Genomic DNA, 26277 nt, shown 5'->3' on the forward strand with positions numbered 1-26277 from the left:
ATTTGTCCCATGGAAACTCATGTTATTCTTGCCAAAATCTTTGAAAAAGAGAAGCAGATTGTGCACATTTCTTAAGGGTTACAGTCTTGTTTTTTTTTTTTTTTTTACATCTCAGATCTTTTCCCATCAGGCTTAAGAGGAGCAGGCTAATGGGTATCTTGGAGGGCTGGGTGAAGGGTAGTGGAAGTCATGGCCATCTCCTGTGCAGGGCAGGAACCCGAGCAACAGAAGTAACAGAAATAGAAGAGCCTGAACATGTGCTGGTCTTTAGGGGAGCCAGGAGATGGGTGAACAGTGTGGCCCCTCCACTTATCCTCTGGTAATGGGATGCAGTAGCCTGTGGTCAGCATGGGGCAGACACTTCATCTGGCTCTGCCTTTTTTCCTCAGCTCCAGAATGGGGAATAAGCCACCACTCTTTGTAGATTTGTTGTGAGAATGCAACGTGAGGTTTTGATAGTCAACGACGTTCTTTACATGTGTTGATCCATCCTGGAGCTTCGCTACCTTTTCCACACTGCCAGGGTTTGCTGATTTTCCAAAGTCCTGGTGTCCGTATAATTGGTGGTCCCATGGGGGGAACTGCAGGAACTATAAAGCCAGTCCACCCTGTGCCAGAACCCTGGTTTGGTCACACACCAGCTATGTCACTGTGAACAAGTTTACCACTCATTACAAGTTAACATGTTAACTTGCAATCATCATACTCACTTTGCAGAAGTGCCTGGAGGACTATCCAAGCAGAGACATGTAGACCGGCACCCAGAACAAGCTGGCTGGACTGACCTGTACCTCACATACACTCCTGGGCATGCACTGAGGCCCTCCTCTTCTGTTTCAACTCTTCAGGCCTGTTTCTTCAGGCAGTGTTTGGGTTAGGAACATTTGCTTTCTTCATTTTGCAGAGCGAGGTGCAAGCCTGTCTGCCCAAAAGGTGACATTGCCTGGGTCAGAACACAGAGAGGGCTAGGAGCCCTTAGTTTGGGCCTCCCCACTGCAGGGGCAGCCAAGGAAGTGAGGCCAGCTCCTCTTTCAATCTTCACACCCAGGGTAAGGATACGGAACTTTCATTTTATGCCTTTTCTCTACTTGGAACCTCACTGGTGACCTCTGAGTTAGAGGTATCACAACAGAGCCAGTTAGTTTCTGTTCAGCAGGAAGCCCAAGGTGCCTTTGGAGCCTGGGTGGTAAAACTGACTGTCGTTGGCTGAATCCATGGGTCGCCTCTGTCCTCTAGTGGCGAGAGAGGGAAAGGCATTGGCCACTCTGCAACAGACTTGCCAGCCGGATTCAATTGCCTTTGAGCGATGGTGTATATTTGGTCACCTGGAAACCTAGCAGCACCAGGCAACACAAACCCAAGCAAGGCCAACACACAGAAGTCATCGCTGGACACATTCCAGGCCTGGATAGAGGGTTTCACTCACCTGTTTATTTGTTCATTCATTTATTCATTCATTCAACAAATATTTATGGAGTGTCTGCTGTGTGTGGGTGTGACTCTAGGAAGTAGATCAGACAGTGATCAAAACAGGCAATAAGGGAGTGACGTCATTGGCAAGATAGCAGAAAAGGACTTTTCAGCACTTGCCCCTTTGCTGGAACATGAATTTGAACAACCAACTGTGCATGAAAATACCTTCGGAAGAGCTCAGAAATCTGGGTGATAGATGACGGTACCTGATTAGAAAAGACACACTGAAGGCAGTAGAAGGACAGCTTCACATTACCTGTGTCCTCACACCCCCAAGCCTATGCAGAGCATCACAGAGATATCTCCCACATGAAGGAAGGAGAGCGAAGTGACCACCAATTTCACTGTGGACCCTCGTGCCAGGCTGGCCCTTATGAGTCCAGGATCCTGGGGTCTAATAATGTTAATAGAAAAACATTAAACACATTAAATGTGATAGAGTTTAATTGAGTAAAGAACAAAGATTCATGAATCGGTCAGTCCTCAGACCAAATAGGTTCAGAAAACTCCAGGCTGCAACATGGTCAGGTAGCATTTATGGACAGAAAATGAAAGGGAGGTGCGGACACAACTTGATGGGCTATGGATTCATTTGTCTTATTTGAGCATGTTCTTATCAGCTGGCCTCCGACAACTGACTGAAGTTCAGCCGCTGAGACTGGCTGAGACTCAGTTATCTGCTATAAAACTACACTCCTAAGTAATCCGCCCACCTCAGCCTGAGCTCAGGAGTTCGAGACCAGCCTGTTCAACACAGTGAAACCCCATCTTTACTAAAATACAAAAAATTAGCTGGGCATGGTGGCGTGTGCCTGTAGTCCCAGCTACTCGGGAGTCTGAGGCAGGAAAATTGCTTAAACTCAAAAGGCAGAGGTTACAGTGAGCCAAGATTGTAACACTGCATTCCAGCCTGGGTGACAGAGTGAGATTCCATCTCAAAAAAAAAAAAAAAAAAAAAATTATCCTCCTAAGTTAGGCTTGTGGTTAGTTTCCATACTAACTTAGGTTGAAATTAATTAAAGAGGGACTCAAAGTACAGAGGCATTCTCAGACCAAATTTAATTTAATTTAACAATAGAGTGGTTAAGCATATTAAACATAAAACAAAATATATAAAATATATAAAAAAATATATAAAAAATATAAAAACAAAAGATCCAACTATATGCTACCTACAAGAGAGTCACTTCAGCTTTAAAGATACACATAGGTCGAAAGTGAAGAGATGGAAAAAGATATTCCATGCAAATGGTAACTGAAAAGAGGAACAGGGGTGGCTATACTAAAATCAGATAAATTAGACTTTAAGTCAAAAACTGTCACAAGAAACAAAAAAGTTGTATCCTATATTTAATGATAAAGGGATAAACTCATCAGAAGTATGTAACAATGCTAAATATATATGCACCTAACATCAGAGCACGTAAGTATATAAAGAAATTATTTTAAAAATTAAAGAGAGAAATAGACAGGAATACAATAACAGTAGGAGACTTCCATACTTAACTTTCAACAACGAATAGATCTTCCAGATTGAAAGTCAGTAGGGGAACAGTGGACTTGGACAACACTATAGACCAAATGGACCTGACAGGCATATACAGAGCATTCCATCCAAAAGCAGCAGAATTATGCACACACAGAGTATTATGCAGAATAGATGGAGACATCACACTACCTGATTTCAAAATATTCTACAAAGCAATAGTAATCACGACAGTATAATACTGGCGTGAAAACAGACATATAGACCAATGGAACAGAATAGAGAACCCAGAAACAAATCCACTCATTTTCAGTCAATTGCTCTTTGACAAAGTTGCCAAGAATATATAAGGGGGAAAGATATTCTTTTCAATAAAGAGTGTGGGAAAAACTGGATATTCACATGCAGAAGAATAAAATTGAACCATTTTCTCACACCATATACAAAAATCAACTCAAAATACATTAAGAACATAAAAGTAAGATGTGAAACTACTAGAAGAAAACATAGAGACAAAGCTTTTTGACATTCATCTGGGCAATGATTTTTTGGATGTGACCAGAAACGCACAGGCAACAAAAGCAAAAGCAAATGGAATTGCATAAAACTAAAAAGCTTCTGGGCTGGGCACAGTGGCTGATGCCTGTAATCCCAGCACTTTGGGAGGCTGAGGTGGGTGAATCACCTAAGGTTAGGAGTTCGAGACCAGCCTGACCAACATGGTGAAACACCGTCTCAATTAAAAATACAAAAATTAGCTGGACCTGGTGGTGGGCACCTGTAATCCCAGCTACTTGGGAGGCTGAGGCAGGAGAATAGCTTGAACCCAGGAGACAGAGGTTGCAGTGAGCTGAGATTGTGCCACCGCACTCCAGCCTGGGTGACAAGAACAAAACTCTGTCACAAAAAAAAAAAAAAAAAATCTTCTGTATAGCAAAGAAATAATTGACAGATTGAAAGAGACACCTATAAAGTGGGAGAAAATATTTTCAAGCCGTACATCTGATAAGACGTTAATATTCAGGCTATATCAGAAACTCAACTTAAGGCTGGCTGCAGTGGCTCATGCCTGTAAACCCAATACTTCTGGAGGCTGAAGAAGGTGGATTCCTTGAGTCCAGGTGTCTGAGACCAGCCTGGACAACATGGTGAAACCCCATCTCTACAAAAAATACAAAAATTAGCTGGACATGGTGGTGCATGCCTGTAGTCCCAGCTATTTGAGAGGCTGAGGTGGGAAGATCACTTGAGTCCAGGAGGCAGAGGCTACAGTGAGCCAAGATCAAGCCACTGCACTCCAGCCTGGGTGACAGAGTGAGACTGTCAAACAACAAACAAACAAACAAACAAAACCTGCAAACCCCCCCAAAAAGAAACAACTCAACTCAATAGCAAGAAAACAAATGACCTGATGAAGAAAACAGGCAAAGTACTTGAATAGATATCTCTCAAAAGAAGACACACAAATGGCCGAGAGACATACAAAAAAATGCTCACTATCACTTATCATGAGAGAAATGCAAATCACAATTACAATGGGATATTACCTTACACCTTACACCTTAGAATGGCTATGATAAAAAAGACAACCACCCTGGTCAACATGGTGAAATCCCGTCTCTACTAAAAATATAAAAATTAGCCTGGTGACTTGGTGGCACGTGCTTGTAATCCCAGCTACCCGGGAGGCTGAGGCAGGAGAATTGCTTGAACCCGGGAGGTGGAGGTTGCAGTGAGTTGAGATCACACCACTGCACTCCAGCCTGGGTGACAGAGCGAGACTCCGTGTCAAAAACAAACAAACAAACAAACAAAAAAACTAAGCATTGGCTGAGATGTGGAATAAAGGAAACTCGTGTACACTGTTGGTGAGCATGCAAATTAGTACATTCATTATGAAAGATAATATGAAAGTTTCTCCACAAATAAAAAGACTACCATATAATCCAGAAAACCCTCTTCTGGGTAGATATCCAAAGGAAATGAAACCAGTATGTCAAAGAGACATCTGTATTCGTGTATTCATTGCATTACTCACAATAGCTAAGATATGGAACCTAAGTGTCCATCAACAGATGAATGGATAAAGAAAATACGGTATGCATATGTATGTGTGTAAGGGTAAACATATGTGTGTGTGTGTATAGTCACTCACACACTGAAATATATTTCAGCCTTAAAAAGGAAGGACATGCTACAACACGAATCAAACTCGAGGTCATTATGCTAAGCGAAATAAGCCAGTCGCAAAAAGATAAATATCGTGTGATTCCATTTACATAAAGTACCTAGCCTAGTCAAATTCATAGAGAGAGAAAACAGAATACCAAAGGGCTGAAGAAAGGAGGGTATAAGGAATTATATTTTAGTGAGTATAATGTTTTAATTTTAGTTATGCAGAGTTAATAAATTTTGGAGATCTAATGTCTAGCATAATTACTATAGTAATAATACTGCATTGTATACTTGAAATTTACTAAAATTTAAATGTTCTCACCGCACACACACAAAAGTAACTATGTGAGGTGATGACTATGTTAATTAGTTTCGCTGTGGTAATCATTTCACAATGTATACGTATATCAAAACATCACATTGTATACTTTAAATATATACAATTTTTATTTGTCAATTATCCCTCAATAAAGCTGGAAAAAAGCTTATAAAGCTTCCTCTCTCCCATAAAAATTACACCTAAGTAAGTTGATCCAGTCATGGGATTTTCATTCTAGTGCATATCTCCTGACACAGGTGGGGAGTTAACAACACTAGCCAGTCATTTAATCTGCGACCTTTCATATCTGGACTTTTCTGAAATGGCCCCAACAATTAAGTGGCCTAATATAACAAAAGGAGCCCTGAACAGACAGTAGGTTAGATTGGGTTTGAAATCCTGTGACTCCATTTAGTAGCCAGGTGACCTTGGGCATATCATTGAAAGTCCGTATTTGGCCTGTTCCCTTCTAGCCGTGTGCCAGGACCTCATGGATCAGTGATGGACCAGACACTGTGGTTCCACCCCACTCAAAATGTGGGACAGTAACATCTCCCTGTACCACAGCTGTGGATGTTGACATGCCTTTCACCTGGCATTGGGAAAAAAGGGTCAGAGTCTTTTTGCTCTATTATAAAAAGAAGGAAATAAGCTCATAAAAATAATTTGATCTAATTTATTCTGTTTTACCATATGCCAGGGTTTCCATTATCTGTTGCTGCATAACAAACCGCCCCAAAACTTGGCAACTTCAAGCGACAGCATCTTACTATTTCTCATGATTTTTGTGTGTTGACTGGATTGGACAGGGCAGGTTTTCTGCTGCAAGATTTCTGTTAAGGCTTGGATGGCCAGAATAGTTTCTTCACTCTGATGCCTGGCATCTCTGCTGGGATGGCTGGACCAGCTGAGGCCTGACCAGGCATCATTCTCTCTTTGTGGTGTCTCCAGCAGGGTAACTGAACTTTTAATAGGATGGCTCTCGGCTTCAAGAGCTCCACGAGAGGCTAAGCCACAACATGCAAGTGCTTATCAAAACTCTGATTGCGTTATGCTTGCTAATGTCACATTTACCAAAGGAAGTCACAGGGCTAAGCCCATGGCCAATGTGTCCCGGAAACATATGAGAGTAAGAATACTGGGAAGCATGCCCACTGGTGGACAGTAGGGTGACAGACTACAGTGGCCAGCCAGGGTGCTGATGTGAGGGGGCCTTTGTAAAGCAGTGTGGTTGTGTCCCTGTAGATATGGCAGTCAGGATTCATTTTGCTGCCGCTCTCTTACCAAAAAATTAGTTTTAATTGGGATATCTTAATGTTCCCATAATCTGGTCTTTACCAAAAAATTAGTTTTAATTGGGAAATCTTAATGTTCTCATAATCTGGTCTAACAAGGAATAATAAACCAAGAGGTCAGAGGAATCTTTCTTGGTCCTGAGTACAGGCTCTAAGAGCTGGTCAAACATTCCTTCCCACCCAGTTGCAGGGAGACACCTCCTCAGCCGTTCACTACGTTACCACTCTAAATGGGAGCCATCCCAGCAGGGAGGCTGCACGAAAAAGGAACACCACAAAATTCCTCTTGTATTTCTCCTTTCCTATAAGAAATCGGTGGAGAAAGGTAGCATCATAGGGGTGAGACACGTTGGCACTAGGACTCTGTGATGGTGAGCACATTCGATTTTCAGGTCGTTTGACTCTAGACACATACTCCAAAAAATACTTTTCAGCCATCAAGTCTAGTGTTCTGTTTTTATCTCCAGTGCAGAGGTTTGGGTTTAATCACACTCTTCATGTTGCTAAACTGACCTTGTCTTGTTTCATATGTGTATGTATGTGTGTACTCATGCATATATGCGTGCGTGCATGTATTCTCTTTGATTCCCATTTCCATGCCTCACCCCATAGGTAAACATTCTGCTGTGCTTAATATATCTCTTTTACTGTATACATTCTTCCAAACTGTGTATTATGCTTTTGTATGCATGCACATTTAATTTTCCTATATGGCATAATCAATTGCTAAAGTTATGCTAAAGTTAAATTGATAAGCCTATCAATTTAACTCTTTTTTTTTTTTTTTTTTACCTTTTCCTTTCCAACTGTGGATTTTAGCCCCATCTACATCGCTCTGTATTCTCCAAGTTTGTTGCTTCATGGTGTGCGCCCCCTATCCCCCGCCCCCCACAATGCTGTTCTCCATTCTGCCACGTTACCTGGCCATTCTCCCACTGCAGAACCTCCCCTCCCTGTCCCACCAATGTCACTTCTCGGAACATCTTCAGCAGACTTCGAGAGAATTTCTCTGGATTCTATGAGCAGAAGCAGAATGAGTGTGCAGAGGATGTGGGTCACAAATGTGAGTAGGTAGTGCCAGAGAGCTTTTCTGATTGGCTACCCTGGTCTCTGCCTTCAGCAGCAGTGCCAAAGGACAGACCTTCTCTTCCCAGCCCAGCCCTGGCATTAGCCACAAGAAGAAGATGAAGATGCAGGCACTGCTTGCAAGGATCCTGTGACATTATTCCACCTTGAACCCCTAACCTCTGTGGACTTGGGTTTTCTGGCTTCGCCCCAGGCAGTCTGACCAAGCCCTGGCAGCCCCAGGCCACATCCACCTGCCTTGGCATCCTGTCCCAGCCACCCTGCCTTCCTCGGATGTGGCCAACAGACATGTGTCATGGCGAATGTGCCAGAGCAACTGGGAGCTGGGAGCTACTCAGAGAGGGGCTCAATGAAGATGAGATCATTTTACCTCCCCCACAGTTCCCCAGCATATCTCAGTGTTGAGCCCCTGTGCTAACTCTGGAGAGAGTGCACTTATTGGTAACTAACTGCTTTGTTTACCATTCACAGTGGCTCTGAAAAGCCCACCTCTTGGGTAGTAGATATGGAGTAAACAACGTTACTGTGATGAAATGACACAGTGACAGCCTGGAGGTCGTGCAACCTAGAGAACCTAGACCAGGACCCTGTTCTAGATACTTCATTGCAGAGGTAAAGACACTGAGACCCAGAAAAATGATCTTCCTTGCTGTATAATGAGACGTCAAGCTGGTGCCAGAGTCCAGGAGCCCCATCGCTCTGGCCCATCCTCCTTTCCTATCCCTGGCCCCGTTTCCTTCCCATCAGGTGATGCTGCAGGGATCCCCAGCTCCACGGACGAGCCTAAGCTTTGCCCCAAGACATTGGACTTCTTCCTTTCCTGGACTGGTCTTGTGAAATATTCAGAAATAGGAAATAGCCTTTATTGATGACTTTCCTTCCCTTCCCAATTCAGTTCAGGAAACAGAAAACTGAAACAAGAATAAATAAAATAAATAGGGAAGAGAAGACAATAATAATCAGAACTATTTCTTGACTGTGAAAAGGCAGTAATGAAATAAGGAAATAAGATCACTTAAGAATTCTACTGGCCAGGCACGGTGGCTGCTCACACCTTCCATCCCAGAACTTTGGGAGACAGAGTCCAGCACGTTACTTGAATGCAGGAGTTCAAGACCAGCCTGAGCAACAGGGCAAAACTCTGTTTCCAAAAAAAAAAAAAAAAAAAATTAGCCTCAGTTATTAGAGGTGGGAGGGTCACCTGAGCCTGGGAGGTCAAGACTGCAGTGAGCTGAGATCACACCACTGCACCTCCAGCCAGGGTGACACGGGGAGACCCTGTCTCAAAAAAAAACAAAAAACAAACAAAAAAGAATTCTGTCAGTAGGTGTTTTCCCCTACTTTCTAGATGGAGAAGCAGAATCAAAGAGGCACTCAGGAGAAATATGACCAATGATATAGCAAATGTATCTACAATTACTCACAGGAGTCACTAAACCAGATTTTACTCCTTTGTAAATATCTCTTCCTTGTAAGTCAAAGCAACAGTTCCTGATGGCATATGTCTTTCTTCTTTCATCCAATATACCTTGAGAATAATAATAGTAGTAGTTTCAGAAATACCAAATGACATTTATGCAATACTGTACAATTTACAAAGTTGAGCATAGGAATTCATGCTTGAAAAAATATTAATTCTGGACAAGTGATTAGTCAGGTAGGATGACAGGATTTGGAAATGAGGGGGTGAGTATTGGTCATAAATGAACAAATAGCTCACTGTGCATGTTGGAGGTCCTGCTCGTAGAGAAATGCTGCCATTCCACGCTGCAATACTCTGGAATGCCCCAGAACCTTCCTTTGCAAATTAGAACAGGGATAGAGTGAAGGGTCGTTCAGAATTTGGAGCTAATTAGATCATCTAACCAATAGGAGAAATGTTAGGAAGATCAGGCACTTTTTTTTCATGCTAACTTGGATCTTGCACTGGTTTTGTGAATGGGCCCAAAGAACTCCATGAAGGGAGCATGACACAAACCTCAGTGGAGGCTATTTAGCCCTGTTCCCAGGACCGTGCCAACAGTCTAGTGCCAGCGAAAACTGCCCCTGTCCCCACAAGTCCAGTACTTGGCAGGCACCACCTGACTCTCTGCTTTGAGTTCAGAAAAGATTTTTTTTTAATTCACGTACTGTAAAATTCCCCTGTTTAAATTGTACAATTCAGTGGTTTTGGTATATTAACAGAGTTATATGACTATCATCATTATCTCATTCCAGAACATTTTTATCACCTCAAGAAAACCTCATACCCATTGGCAATCACTCCTAATTCCCTTCCTTCTGCCCTCTGGGCCCTGGCAACCACTCATCTTTTTGTGCCTATAGATTTTCCTATTCTGGACATTTCATGGAAATGGAGTCATGCAATACGTCGTCTTGTGCATGTGACTTCTTTCATTTAATGTCTTACAGTTCATCCATGTTGTGGCCTATATCAGTACTTCATTCTTTTCTACAACTAATAGTCCATTGTATGCATATAGCACCTTTTGTTTACCTCTTCATCTGTCCGTGCTTTCAGAAGGATCTTGGTACTAGCCTGAGCTGAACTTGAAAGCTATAGACAATGAGTTTTTTTCCCCATCTCCTAACATGGTAAAAATTAGTGTTTTAGGAAGATTGCTGTGGTGGGCCCATGAAGACCAGATCTATGGTGAGGTAGAGATGGAGGATGATGGAATTTGGAGCCTCATTCTATTAAATAGGAGAGAAAAGTCAAGGTCACCTAGGGAATCTTTGTGCAAGAAGCAAACTCATTCTCTCTCTCTCTCTCTCTCTCTCTGTCTCTCTCTCTCTGTCTCTCTCTCTCTGTCTCTCTCTGTCTCTCTCTCTCCAGTTCTGACCATAAAGCCATAAAGCCACAGGCTTTAAAGAGTGGTTATCCTGGGGTTGAGGGCCCAGTGGTGGTTTCAACCTTGTCTCATATTTCTCCTGGCAGCTCTGTGGAAAATCAGCCGACCACACTCCTTCCTGGAACATGCATTGCTGATAATTGCCTCTTGCACAATTATCTGCCAAAGCCCATTGTTAATGAAATGAATGATTTAGTTATCCTTGTTAGTAATGGCCCACACTGCACAAAGACCCATTGTTGCATCCATGAGGCTGGCAGGAGTGCCGGCCAAGGCACCTGTGAGCCATTCTTACAATTAGCTCTCTTAGCAGCTTGACTGGAGAGGAGAAGGCTGCCAGTGGCCACAGGGCTGCAGCCTGTCCTTTGCATGGTCCCCACGATGCATCAAGAGCTGGGAGCATCTCGGGGCAAAATAAGAAATGAGGCCAGGACTGAGCTCTCTGTTTGCCAGTTTTGACCTGCAAAGCCTGGGGCTGCCTCTCCCTAGCACAGAGGAAGGACGGCCTGAAGGACTGTGGGGACATGCGTCATGTCAGGTTTCCTCGGGTTCAGGGAGCAGCTCAGCTGACTGGCAGATGAGATACCTTGAAGCATATTGGGGTATCCTATTAATAAAACATCTCTCCCCGTCACACACCATTGCACAGCTCCCCCTGCTCCCTCAACTCCTCTACCAAAGAGAACGTCTTTCCTTTGCTGGTAATACTGTGTTTTTGCTCCCCCTCTCCTCTATCCCCAGTAGCGGCTGTACAGCACTGCTCCTTCGTTTCCTGTTAGGCCCGATCTTCCTCTAGTTCTCATTCCTGCCGCTTTGCTTTCTATTTTATTTTATTTATTTTATTTTATTATTTTATTTTTATTTTTATTTTATATTATATTTTATTTTTGAGACGGAGTCTCGCTTTGTTGCCCGGGCTGGAGTGCAGTGGTCTGATCTCAGCTCACTGCAAGCTCCGCCTTCTGGGTTCACTCCTTTCTCCTCCCTCAGCTTCCCGAGTAGCTGGGACTATGGGCGCCCGCCACCTCCCCGGCTAGATTTTTTTTTCTTTTTTTTTTTTTGGAGTTTTTAGTAGAGACGGGGTTTCACCGTGTTAGCCAGGATGGTCTCAATCTCCTGACCTCGTGATCCGCCCATCTCGGCCTCCCAAAGTGCTGGGATTACAGGCTTGAGCCACCGCGCCGGGTCGATTTTTTTTTTTTATTATTATACTTTAAGATCTAGCGTACATGTGCACAACGTGCAGGTTTGTTACATATGTATACATGTGCCATGTTGGTGTGCTGCACCCATTAACTCGTCATTTACATTAGGTATCTCTCCTAATGCTATCCCCCCCCATCCTCCCACCCCACAATAGGACCCAGTGTGTGATGCTCAAAGAAAGGGAGAACATGAGCAAGAAAAGTAGACAGAAATGGATGTAACTGGGGCAAGTAGAACTGATCAAGGTAAATAGAGACAAAAATAGAGAAAGCAGTTTGAAGGACATTGTGTTAACACACACAGGAAGGAATGTGTACGCACACACACACCTGCACGTACACATTTCATCTTGTCTTCCGGACGATGACATTCAGGAATAAGTTCTTCAGTTTGGGAAATAGCTGCACAGAGTTGTGACTGAGAAATGTGTTTCAGCTTAAAGAGACTAGAGTAACATGTGGTTAAGGGACTCCTGCGAAATGAGCAGAACCAAGTGTGCACTGACTGTGCACAGAGGCAGGTTTTAGAGGCTGTGTAACAGGATGGGTGGTCTGTGCCTTGACCTGGCTTCACTCCTTTGACTGGTTGTGACTCTGCATAAGCCATTTAATCCACAGCAAAAGAGAGATGCTTGAAAACTACTTTAATACATACATATTTATTTATGCTGACAACCTCCACATGTCACTCAGTAAAAATTTCCAGGCTACTTCCCATAATAACGAAACAGAAGGATAATCTAAATTATGTCAGAGGAACATAATACGTAAAAAATGTAATAAAATTGAAGATGAGATTAGCACCTGAAAATCTATTATGACTTGAAAGCCTACTAATTTGGCCCTGAGAGGTACGGCCCTTCCTAATTTTGACAGTGAGAAATATATTGTCCTGGGTCCTGATATAAAGGACCTGTGGGGACAGAGGGCAGTGCCTTGGATAACGCCCCTCCAGTGGAGAAAGGAAAGATCCCATTATGACCGCTACATCCCTCTCGGAAGATGGCAGAGGAGGCCAGCACTCCCGCCAGTACACGCCAAAGTGTCACGGCCCAAATTATCCAGCTTCATCTTCCCTATCTATACCAGTCATGTTCAATGACTTATAAAAAGCAGTGGTACTCTTCTAGTCCAATAAAATCTTGCACAAGCACAGAGGAGCAGGGCAGATGGGTCATTGTTTCCGAGGGGGAGGGGCTGACCATTTTCTTAGGGCTTCTCTTTCCCCACGCGGAGACTGGTGAGGCCTGATGAGGCAGCTTTGCTCGGAATCTCAAACATCTGAAAATCCCTTGTCCGATCTAGGCGAAAGGATGGACATCAGAAAGGAAGGAGGGAGGGAGGGAAGAAATAGAGGAACGAAGGGAGGCAGGAAAGAATGTTGGTTTTTACTGCTACTTGCGCAGGATTCTCGTGGGAGCCAGTAGGGAAGTTGTTATTTTGAATCGGATAAACTGGGGCTTCCTGTTCTTGTTCATCTAGACCACTCTTTTGGCTCTTTTCATTGCAATAAAACAAACCACGATACACTAAGAGACTGAAGAGACAGTACAATGCACTTTTAAGTGTCTGGGCTCCAAACCTAACTGTCTGGATTTGGATCCTGGCCCTGCTACTTATTGCTGTGATACTGGATAAGTTACTTAACTTCTCTGTGCCTGTTTTCCCATCTGCAGAAATGGGTGCTAATAGTACCTACCTCATGGGATTATTGTGAGGGGAAAATGTGTTAGCATGCGTATGGTGTTTAGAATGGCGTTTGGCACATGGTCTGGGAATAAATGTCAGCCGTCATTATGTTGTGGGTATATAAATACACTACTCCTTGCAATGTCAGTTTTTGCCCACACAATTCCCAGCCCTCTGCCCTCAGGTGAGCCAGCCTGTCTCATCTCATGGCCTCACGGTGGCTTAGCTCACCCAGCAGTGGGAGCAGATGGCTGAGCTGCAGCCAGGGTTCTGTGAACGTGGTGGGCTGAGGAGGGAAAGGAATGTTTGGGGTCCTTTTGTTGTTTGGCTTGGATCAGAAGGAATCTATGGTAGCATGCGGTCATGATCTTATTTTACAGCTGCAGGATATTGGTAGACAAACTTCTCCCTAATCTATCTGATCTATAAGCCCAAAGGGCCTATAATAGGGGGCGGTCACAGCGGGTCAGTGGCCTCCTCCTTCCCAGCAGCTGTGTGATGTGGCTGAGCTTGGAGAAAGAGCACTTGGCTGTGGTGCAACTGGCCTAAAATTCACAGCCCCATTCTTTTGATCTGAGCTGCTCCCGGGGAATAAGGTGGCACCCAGCGTCTCAGCTGCTCTATAGGGTACTTCCCAAGAGTTTCCCATGTCGGTTGTAAGGTGCTGTCTGCACATGAGGGATGGTTTTATGAAGACACAGGGGAGAGTTACCAGGAGAGCGAGGCCAAAGCTTTGAGCTAGATGGTTTTCATTTTCCTGACACATCACCCTAGGCTTTTCCTGATGTTTCTATCAATCTATGAAGTGCAGTGTGTGGTCATGTCCCACAGGGAGTTTACCATTTACTCTGGAAGACTGAACTTACGGGCTACACTCTGAGTACAGACCATGCTAATTCTGTGGGGAGTCGGGAAAGAGGACTGGGAGACTTTGTGGCCGAGGAGGGGCTTCAGGGCAGCAAGGATGACGGCTGGGTTTGAACAGTCAGTGGAGAAGGAAGTGTGGAAAAGCCAGAGAAGTAGACATGGCTGTGTGCATGTCAGAGAGGGCAGGGAGACCGGGTTCGTGGAGGTGGCAGGAGCAGCACGTTGATCTCTGCTTCTGACAGAAGATCAGAGGGGATTTTGGGGGGTGGTGGTGGTCTGGCTAGAGTACAGGCAGCCTTGAAGCCCTAGTGGAATATTTTCAACTTGATTCTATGGAAAATTACGTATGACAGCGTAGGAGGGCTTATCTTCTAACTGAAACCAGCTGGGAATCTTTCCCGATAGAGTCAAGGGCAGGGCAGAGCGAGGGCCTTTGGTAGCATGTGCAAATGTACATGCATGTAGCTAGTGTGTGTGGCCCACCATGCTTCTAAACCTACCTTTACCTCTTCTAGTTCTTCAGATCTCTTAACCCTCTTGTCTGTGAGCATGGACAATCCGGGGCTTACACAGACAAGACTACAGTGTGCCATCTTGTCAGAAGGAGAAACTGAGGCACTCTATTCTAAAGAGGCTGGTTCTAGGACCTGCTACTCCACTGTGGAGTAAGACCCAGAGTGTGGGCTGCCAGGCCCCTTCCTTCAGGGATCTGGCTTCTAAAGCTGGTTCTTTTCCTATATCTCATAAAGAGGGAAAGGATGTGCCTAAGAGGTTATTCGGACGAATGACCTTTGTAACTGCCTCTGATCAGCACAGGTGCATAGATGCAGGTGTGGGGAAGAGGGCTGCCTGGATCTGGGGTTCTCAATCCCCCATACACCTTGGCCTGTTGTTGAGGGGGAGCTAGAGGAGGGGTGCAGACTTAGCAGATTAAGGAAGATAAACGCTTACTCCTTAACAGTGGGAAAGAAGGATGGAAAAGGAAGATCGAAATCTGAGGCACGAGGAGTGGCCTATCCTGGTGGAGGCAGGAGAGACACGTGTCCTCGACATGCCCATCCAAGTCTCTGATAGGGTGGTCCTTGCTGTGAGGGAAGAGTGTGGGCCACAGGCCGCCGGGAGGCTCTGAGGTTGTGGGTGCTCCCCCCTGCTCCAGAGCTGCTACCATTGTCTTTGTCCTCGGAGTGCTCTCTTCCCACCCCCACTATTTCTTGTTCTCTTTCTCCCCTGGGCCATGAGAATGGCAGGGAGCCCAGCCAGGGCCTGGACGGCGGCCTCAGCTCCCTGTTCTCAATCATTGTGTGTGTGTGTGTGCATGTGTGCGTGTGTATGTGTGAGTGCCTGTGTGTGTGCGCGCGTGTGTGTAGAGGCTGGGGCTGGGGTCAACAACAGATCACAGCACAGGAGTAGAGAGCTTCTGGGAGGGTGGGGTCACCCGTGAGTCACACCCTGCACCCTGGAGCCCAGAGGACCCTTCGCTCAAACCCACCGCCAGCTGGCAACACGGGAGCAGCCAGAGCCACTTTCTTCGCTGCCCAGAGGAGCCTGGGAGAAGCCGGAGGTGTAAGCCAAGCTGTGGAGGACTGGGTGAGGCTAAGCCCCATGAGAAGTGGGAGGAGCCAGGGATGCTTAGGAGGGGCAGGCACTGTGCAGCGAGAGAGGAGGGAAAGGAGAAGTAGATGAGGTGGTTGTTTGGACAAGACCCAAATTCTACTTCTACATACAGGTGCTCACAATGGCCCGTGCCCTGGAAAAGCTCTGGAATAAATACACCTGGGCCTTAGAAAGCAGAGGCAGAAGATAATGCCATCCAGTGGGAGCTTTCGTTTGTTTCCTCAGCCAGCCTCTGTGTCAGGCTTTCTGGGAACAAGGGCTGGATGAACAAGGCCTTGGGAATTCCTGTGGGGAGGGGCTGGGGGTGAATGGGCAGTGTGGCTGGCCCGGCGGTCACTTCTCCTCTGCTTCTCTAGGCTTGAGGATGGATTCCTGGCTCCTGGTGCATTGCCACTCCCTGCCACCCTCCTCCATGTCTTCTATCTTCTCCTGGTGGCGTCAGGCCTTGCTTCATGTCCCAACAGGAGCCTCTGGGGCTGGCACAGCACTCGCTGCCTACAACCTGGGCCTGGTGGTTCTCCTAGGGTGCCTCTGGGAGGTAAGGCTGGGGGGCGGGGGTTCCTGGAGAGTTCTAGGATCTTTTTTGGAGGGGTGACCAAGGGATCAATAGAACCATGATATTCCTACATAGAAAATTGAAAAGCTTCTTGATGGGGTCACACGCAGGAGCTGGGATTCTGTGCCCTCTTTGGCTGCTCAATCCTTGTTACAAACTTCCACTCTTTATTTCCTTACATGACAGAGTACAGGTCAGAGTACAGGACAGAGTACAGGTGGCAAGCCAGAGTAGAATTCCTCATCCCTCCCACCTCATGTGGATCCCCCATCTCCTGTTTCTACCTGGGCTCTGTTCATCTCTGCCTGGTTTTCTGATCCCCAAATCTGGTATTGCTTCCAGACCTTGCAAACAGTCGTTCAGCAGGTGTATATCCAATATATGCTTCATGCCAGGCTGTGCTGTGGCCTGCAGAATCCCTTTTGGATAAGACCTCCCTGCCCTCCAGAGGCTCACAGTCTAGAGTGGAGACAGGTGTGGACATAGGCGGTTGCAATGCAGTGTGTGTTGAGTGGGCAACAGAGAGGATGCATAATGCACCGGGGGCAGGGAGGGTGGGGCAGCAACCCAGTGTCTGGGCCAGGGGTTAGGATGTCAGGAAAAGCTTTTCAGAGGTGGTAATGACCATCACAGATGTGTTCTCATGCTGATGACAGGCGAGGCATTGGTGCAGGCGCTTTTTGAGGATCGGCTCATCTAATTCTCATGATAGCACTGTTTGAGACGCAGAGGGGTTAAGTAGCTTAGCAGGTGGCAAGGCACAGAGGCAGAGTGCAAACCAGACACCCTGACTGCACTGCTTACAGCCTCCTCCTCCATCTCTTCCTCCTGTTGGTGAGCTAACAGGGAGGAGATGGAAGAAGCAGGTCTGAACAGCCACACCTCTTCCATCTCCTCTTCGTCTCTTCCTTTCTCGTCGCCCAGCTATGGTGCATCCTCCACCCTCCTGACACAACAATCTACCCCAAGCACAGGGAGGGAGGTGCCACGGGCTGCTGGGAGCCTCTGATGCTTCCCATCCCGCAGAGGCTGACGCTAAACCCCTTCATGGGCACACGAAGCCCTCTGGAGTCCTCTCTGGCCCTGTCTTCCTTTCCACCTCATCTCCCTCTACAGGCTCTCAGCAGCCCTGCACACCACCCTCATTCAGCATAGGCCTGCTCACCAGCCCACACAGCCATGCTCAGCAAGTCCTCAGGCCTGGGCACATCACTGATTTTCTGCCAGAAGTGCTGTTGTCCCCCAGTCTCCTGACAAATTCCTGCACATCCTTTAGATTCAGGTCAGTTGTCGCCTCACAGGAAGCCTTCCCTGACTCCTCTAAGACCAGGTTATTTGTTTCCTTGCTTGGCCATTCCCAGCTCTTAGTACAGTCCTGGACTCTCTGAGATAGGCTGGAGCCACTCCACCCATGGGTGAACACCAGGTGTGGGTCTCCCCACAGCTTCATGTTCAGTGACTTTGCGTGAAGTAACCTGAAGTCCCTCCACAACGGTGGGAGTATTTACACCATAGGAATTGGCAAACCCTGCAGACACCTCCCCCACGTTAGGAGCCTATTAAGGATATACTGACTCCCCACCAACTGTGGTCTTTCACCAGCTGTGTCACCACTTTCACATGTGCCTTTCTTCCCTCCCAAACAGCAAGTGCTTCAAAGGCAGGACCCCTGTCTTATTTATCTGTTTAAAGACAGACCCAGCATACTATCTGGTAGCACCTGAGGGCTACCAATAACTCATGAGACGTGAGGCATGCCCTAGAGAATTTGTCCTTTAATTATGGCAACTAGGCACTCTCCTGCCACCCCAATCCCTTGAAAACTCTGCCATGCTCACGGTCAACTTCCTGCTCAGAAGCCTCAGTAGGTCCTTTTGCATATATGGCCAGAATGCCAAGTCCCCCAAGGTAGGGATTTCTATGTGTTTGGTTTTATCGACGTGATCCAGTGCTCAGAACAGCACCCAGCATGAAGAAGTGCTTAGTACCATTCAACACGTTATTGTCAAATAAATCAATACATGATAAAATTCAAGCTTCTTACAACAGCCTTCAAGACCCTTTATTCACAATTCGGTCCCTCCAATTCTGTGGCCTGCTTCTCCTTTGGTCAGAGCCTCCAAACCCGTCCCGCCAATCTCCTAGTTAGGCCCCCAGGTCCAGGTACCACATACGCTTATCCTGGTGTGAAACGCCCACTCCCTCTCCTCTGTCTGCCCAAAGCCTCCTTATTCTTTGATCCGACTCCTGGAACACCTGCTATTTTCTACTCTTCCTCTAGCACCAACCTGTAAGGTTAGAATTTTTTTCCACATCCTCAGCCAGGCTTTAAGTTCCTTGGGGTAGGGCAGACCTGTGGATCGCCTTGGTGTCTTCAGCACCTATCTCAGGCTTTCATGCATAGTGGGCACCCAGGGTGGCGTTGTAGCCTATATTTGCCCAATAATTGTCTAAAAAATTAGAGACCAGCAAGATGCATGCAAGTTGCGCCTCTGATCTCACCAGCCCATGGAATTTATTAGCAGTTGTTCACCAAGTGTCAGCAGAGGTTGCATTGGGGTGGTGGTGTTCAGGAGCCCGAGCCAGTCGGGGCTCACCATGGTGGGAACAGGCTTTGTGACTTGGTCTTTTCCTCTTTTCTCTTCCTCTCAGGTCATGGCCACCCCGCTGCTGGCTAACTGCAGCTACCTCTGCCAGCCAGTGGACTACAGATGGAGTGAGCATGGATTGAGGGCATGGCAGGGAGCAGGAAGCAAGCCTGGAGGGGGTTAGGAGGGACAACTGCATAACAATTGGAGGTCAAGGAGGTATAAACTGAGCCTTTTGATGAGTGACAGGGGACTGGCTGGTTATGTGCAGGCTTTGGAGTCAGATAACCTCGGACCTCAGTTTGAATCTCAGCTCTGCCAGTTACTTGCTGTGTGACTCGGTGGCACACCTAACTCTTCTGGGACTCAATTTTCTTATTTATAAAATTGAGATAAGAATACCTATTTTATAAAGGGAAATGATTGAAAGAAGATGGAATCAGATAATATGTGATAGATAATATATGAAAGTGTCTAGCACAGGGGCCAGCACACACTGAGCACTGAGTGGTAGCTAAGTGGTAGTGATTTCATCACTGTTAGCTGTTCTCTGTTTCAACTAGAAGCAGAACAAAAGGCTTCCTTGTAACAGAAGACTCTAGCCGAAGTCTGTCACCAGGTAGCGGAGGCTTGTCACCAGGTGATACGGATGTTGAGTCACTGGATGTTGGTGATGTGCTCAAGCCCTGTGACTCAAAGTGTGATCCTTGGGCCAGCAGCATCAGCATCGTCTGGGAGCTGGTTGGAAATGCAGAATCTGTGCTCCACACCAGGCTCACTATTAAAAATCTTCTTTCAACAAACAAGATGCCCACATGCTCATTAGATTCCTTCCAAGGTTCTGGGCTGGGGCACATTTGTAGAGTCCTTCTGTGGTCACTCCAGTAGCTTCTCCCCTTTTTGCCTGTGCGAACAGGCATCTTCCTGCAGACAGGTAGGCACTATGGAATCAGCCGTGCATAGAACAGTGAGGATTTGGGGCTGAACTCAGCGGAGGTGGGACAAGCTGTGGCACCAGCCGGACTGCAATCTGGTGGAACTTCCCCTTCCTGCCCAGCAGATGGCGAGCGTGTGCTGCTGGTGCCTCTTTCCAAAGGCGGTTGAATTGCTTCACAGGTAAGATCCCGGACCCACGGGCTCCTGTATATCTGTCAGCCAAATCTGGGGGGTGTCTGACTCTCCCAGCAAGAATGCTCTGTGGGTTTGCCCAGGCAGCCATGCCAGAGACTAATCTCAGAGTAAAGCCTCGGTCCGGTACCTGGTTGAGGGAGGACGCTCAGCCACTGAGGTAGCATCCCCCTCCACCGGCTCCCATGGTCCCTGCTTTCTATCCACAGAAGTAGGAGTAGGCATTTGCCCCCTGAGTAGCCAGGTTCCAGGTAAAATTAAAATGGAAAATTAAACAAATTTTAAAACTGACATGGCATAGCAAGGGTCATCAGACAACAAAAGCCATCCTTCCATGTTAATGAGAAGAAACCTTGCTGGTGAGGCCAGGGGGCTTGTGGGATTAAGCAGGGTGGGGCAAGATCATAATGTTGGTGTGGTTGGTGATGAAAAGAGGGGGCTCTTTCTTCTCAGTCTCTTGCCAAAATGATCTGAGCAGAGATCACGTGGGAATGTGTGGCGTGGGTGTCTGGATCTTGGGCTGACGGTTTAACACCTGAATTCTTACCCCGGTGCCCTGGGGGGCAAGGATCTGATGTTGGAAAGAACCCAGTCTCTGAAGCCAGACTGTTCTGATCCCAGTTTGGCCACCTATTAGTTGTGTGCCTTTGGGCAAGTTACTTAGCCTTTCTGTGCCTTTTTTTATCCTGAAAAATGGAAGTAGTAGAAGTATAAACTGCATACAATTATGTGGTATTTCAGTGATTATTTTATACACATAAAGTAGAAGAGTGTTTCCTTCCCTCCTCTTCCCACCACACATTCCTGCCCAGCATCTAGAAGACCACCTGAAGCTTTCACACTATGAGACCTTAGATCCTGAGAGGGTTTGAATTTCAAAAGCCTCAATTAAAGCACACAGTAGGTCATAGACTGGTGTTTGACTATTGTTATTTACCTTTAGTTTTAGTCACTCCTTCAGTAAAACAGGTAGAATTACCCCATCCCACTCTAAGGGGTAGTTGAGGCCCCAGGAGAAGTCTGGAGAAAGGAGACCTCCAGAGATGACGTCATCTCTTCCTCCTCTCCAGGTGTTCTTTATTTTATGAACGAAGCCAGAGCAGCCCACCTTCCTGCACCTCTACCATCATGGCACCATGCCCTCTGATGGGTGGGCTGGAGTCAAATATGTAGCAGTCAGCCAGGTAAGTGATGCGTGCTGTGGACAGCCCTTCCCCAGGCCCTTGTAAGGCAGGTCTGCTGGGCTGAGTCCCAGCTCAGGAGACCTGCATCCCTGGAATATCATGGCTGGTCTCTAACTTTTCCCTTCCCTGAGGCCATGAGACCAGGCCTCTGCTCCCATTTGTCCCTGTGACTCCTTAGAGCTCTTGGACTACCCATCTCTGGGATGGGGAGGTGGCTGCTGGGAGATGCTCATCATAGCCATCAGCCCAGAGAACACAAAGGGAGTGGAAACATTCTCATTTAGCATCTCAATAACTCCAGCCCTCCATCATCACGACTTCAGATGGCTCATGCCAGACCTCTGCAGGATAAGGTCTTTCCAGGGATTTTCTGTAGAGATTGCAGAGGTGCTCTCTGCAGCTTGGAGGACTGAAATATCAAAGAGAACTCCCACACCACAGCTAAGCCCAGCTCCACTTATTTTCCTTTATCTCCCCACACCCCACTCTGCAGCCTTCTTCATAGGGATGCTTAATTCTTTGATCCATGTCTTCATTATGGACTGGCCAGGTTGTGGCCTCCTATGTGGCCCTACTTCTGGTGGAAACAGTATCTTACCACCCTACAACTGGTAAGGAGATCCCATTGGCTCCAGGGGCCTTGGCTGAACCCTTGGTTCTATTCTTGACTTGTCACTCTATACCAGTGACTTGGCATCTGCCCATAAACAAGCCCTCTCATCCTTAGATCTTCCTTAGCTTCCCAACTTGCAAGGACCTCAGTAGCCATCTCATGATCCTGGAACCAACCCTAACTCACTGGCACAGTGTGGGACTTTGAGCAAGTGGCTTCCATGCTCAGGTCTCAATGTCATTATGTATAAAGTGAGGGCCTCGGCCGGATGACCGACCTCTAAACATTAATATCCTGTGAGTCTGTGATCACCGATTGCACCCTCCAGGTGCCTGATGTCTTGCAGTTTTGGGAACACCACTGCCCTCCAGATGGTGATGACAGCCTAAAGTGTCCCATATGGGGCTCTGGATATACTGAGTTTATTCGTCAGGACCACCATGACATGGCTAGATGGGGGAATTCGGGCAACCAGGACCAGGAGAAGGGTCAAGAAGATTCTTGGGATCATGGGGTGGAAAGAACTGACTGCTCTCCCCTCTCTTTCTTCTTATGCTTTCTTTTGCCCAGGGTCAGTTTGTGGCCACTGCTGCCCCCTCTTCCTACAGTCTCCTCACTGAGTGCCCCTTCCCTGATGGGTTCAACATGTCCGTGCTCCTGTAAGCCCTCAGTTTCCTCATTCTCTTCCTCAACTTCTACCACCAGACACACCTGAGGGGCAAGCAAGACAGGCGGAACTAAGGGCAGGACCCAGGGACTGAAACCAGCACAGCGTCCCCACAGAGAATTGGGTGGAAGGCAGCGTGGCTTCCAGCTTACTGGTGCCGAGCAGATTCCTCTGGGTTTCCATTGTATCCTCTGAAGGAAGGAGGAGGATTGTCTTCTGTCCAGATCTCAGGATCAAAGAAATAGGTCCAACTTCCCGTGCTCACTTCAGTTAGAGCACTTCCCATGTGACTTTGTAGCTTTGTGTGCATCTCTTTCCCCTGCTAGACCTGAACTCCCCATGGGAGGGACTCTCTTATTCTCCATGTTCCCCAAACCTGGAATTTTAATAAACATCTCAACAAACGTGTGTGTTTGGATCCTTGGATCCCATAACTGTACTCATAACCTTGGTGAAGAAGAGGGCTGGGAGTAGGAAAGAGGTCAAGGTTGGCTTGATCTCTAACCTTATAGTGGGAAATTGTGACAGAGAATATTCAAGAGTGGGTGTGGGTCTGTTTGATTTCAGGTGTGGCTGTGTAAATAGCCCTGCATATATTTTTGTCTGTTCAGAACTGCCTGTGTGTGTATTTGTAGAGTTGTGTGATTCTGTGTATGTGCATGGGGAGTGGGAGAGGGCCAGGTGCACATGTCTGAATACTTGTTTCCATATATAATGCATGTTTCCATTTGGGTTTCTCTCCATTTGTGTTGTTTGCCTGTCTCTTCTGTAAGTCTCTGAAAGTCCCACATTGGCAAATAAAAGCCACTGGGATCAATAATTCTCCTGTCCTGATGGGAGACATGGAAGCCCACTGAGAAATCTCTGAATACATGCTCCCCAAGAGCTTCCAAAAATAAATAGGACAAAAGAAGAAACGGGGCACACCCATCTTCTTCACAGAGAGGGAAACTGAGGACCAGCAAAGGGGAATATATGACTGGCATACTATGGCAGAAGCAAATACTGGCTGAGCCCTTCAAACCCAGAATAGGATGGGTTTCTTGAAAGCGGTTTGCTTGGGAGCAGTCTCTATGCCTCCAGTATGATGATTTTTCTCCTTTATAATTGCTCTTCAGTTGTTTTTGATCCCTAGGTAAGGTCTTATTTTGCCATGCCTAATAGTCAAGAACATTAAAGAACTGTTGAAGGTTATGCAGTACTATTTGGGGACTGTGTCTCCATCTGGCCTTTTAGTTAATCAACCCAAGGCCAGGCAAGGCTACATCCTGTGGACAGAATACTCAGAGAAAATTCCCTCTAACTTATGCAGGATGTGAGCACATTCCACACACTTTTCCATGCACTGGTTGAGTGCCTTTGCGGGCAGGGGGTGGGGGGTGGTCGGTAGGTGCTTATTTTAAGGCAAACTTTTATATATTTTTTAAACACAGGAATAAGGTTTGTTCATTTGCTTAGCAGCCAAGGTAAGGGAAAAATTAGTTACTTCACAGTTTAGCACTAATATTTGCCCAGTTCTTTGTGGCTGCCTCTGCCTGATAAAGCAGCACAAAGGGAAATGATATGTTCCAGGTCACGTCTGAATGGAATGAGACTTTCGCCATGGAGAGCCTGTGTCAGGCAGAGTCCCAGAGAGAGTTTGGGGGAAATTCTCAATGGACTGGAGGCCCTCCATTTTTCTATCCTGTACTACGATGTAACAACTCCACCTCTGATATAAGAGTGCGTTGTAAGTATTCTTCATCAGCGTAGGTTGATTGTGTGAATATTATAAACCAAAGTTGTTTATATTTAGCAAAAATACCAAAATTCTTAACTAATATTGTAGATGTTCATCTCTACGAACTGTTTAAGATAATGACAAGGAAAGGTGGTGGTAGACATTTCAGTTTATAACATAGCAGGGCTGGGCTGCTGCTCAGAGACAAGGAGGCCCACAGTACTGGGTGGGAAGGTCCCAGGGACAGAAGTAGGGGCAGCCCCCCACCCCCTGTCTCCCATGAGCATCCAACAACTGACGGTTTGGGCTCCTGGCTATCACTTCATAAATCAGAGTACATCAAATTGAGAGATAAAAACCACCTCCCAGTGGCCTTCATTGTCCTCTTCCAGCTCAAAATTCTGTGGGAACCGCTCCTCCCCACCCACCCCCCTACATATTCCACTGTTCGCTCAGCTGACCACATGTCCCCAAAAGCTGCTGCAGCCTGACCAGTCCTCTTGGAGCCAAGAATCAGACAGGAATCAGAAGAAAAGATGATTTGATTTGCTCCTTTCCTACCCTCTCTTTCTCTTTTTCTTGCAATTCTCTGTATACATGGAGGAACATCTTTCTAAAGAAGCAAGTGTTTGCTTTTTGTCCTCAGTCCCTGAATACTCTTTGGGCAAAATGTTTGTTACAAAGGAAATGGGGAGCTTTAATGGGGCTTTTGAAATTCAAACCCTCCCAAACAGGATTTAAGGTCACCCAGTGTGAAAGCTTCAGGTGTTCTGTTAGATGTTGGACAGCGATATGTGGTGGGAAGAGGAGGGAATAGAACACTGAGAAATAAAAAACGCTGGTTTCAAGAATCTTGTATTTTAGTGGGGGTAGGGTGTATAAAAGTATCTGAACAAAATTAGGGAAGAGTGACTTAAATTAGCCATTCATAAGAGCCATTATAAAGTTAGAGACACACTCACGAGGAAGGCAGTTCTGGATTCTCAGAACATCTGAGCTCAGAATCCACCTTTATCCTCTTCCTGGCTGTGGGAGGGATGCTGGGCAGTTCATATCATTTTTTAGTGCATTTTTCATGTATAGAATCAGGATAGGAGGTACATTTGGTCTAATAAATATACTCTAATAGAATAATAACACAGTCATTACAAACCCTTCTTGAAAAATATTTAATAATTTAGCAATGCAATGTTAAATAAAAATGTAGAAAAATCTCTATTTTGAAAAGAATTATATATAAAATATAAATACAGAAATGTTCACTAGATGGCGAAATTATGGATGTTTTAAATTTTTTTGTATTTTCCTGTTTTCTGCAATGCCTATTTTTTACTCATAAAAATTTAATGTTATAATGTGATGAGTCCAGGATTGTTATTCTTTTATTCTGAGGATGATTGAAGTATTTATTTGATCTGCTAATCAGGTCTTCATTATTGACATGAATGCATACTTGACCCCACTGTTGACCTCTCATGCATTCAACACACAGATATTGGGGGTTTGCTGCTTTCTAGGCACTGAGCTGGGTCTTGGGGGTCCAGACACGAAGACCAGACTTGATTTTCATTGTAAGGACCATGTAAATGCTTACAAAGTAAAGCCTCTAGCCACATCAACTGCTCTAGGGAAAGTAAAAAAGCCAGTCTGGTCAGAGGGTGGGAGTGAAAGGATTTTGTGCAAAAATGAAAAAAAAAAAAAAAAAAAGTGAAAATGGGGCTGGTTGCTAATCTCCCTGAATCAGGTCTTCCTGTGGCAAC

At 46.1% G+C, this 26277-nt stretch overlaps 1 long non-coding RNA gene across 1 annotated transcript; it reads left to right on the plus strand.

Moving 5' to 3' along the window:
* Positions 1-21293: 21293 nt before the first annotated feature.
* Positions 21294-23197, plus strand: LOC111555894. Its single transcript, XR_002735669.2, has 2 exons — positions 21294-21517; positions 22701-23197. It is a non-coding gene; the product is annotated as an uncharacterized LOC111555894 (long non-coding RNA).
* The last annotated feature ends 3080 nt before the right edge of the window (positions 23198-26277 follow it).

Source organism: Piliocolobus tephrosceles, chromosome 10 (assembly GCF_002776525.5).
Source record: "Piliocolobus tephrosceles isolate RC106 chromosome 10, ASM277652v3, whole genome shotgun sequence".
NCBI classification, from domain to species: Eukaryota; Metazoa; Chordata; class Mammalia; order Primates; family Cercopithecidae; genus Piliocolobus; species Piliocolobus tephrosceles.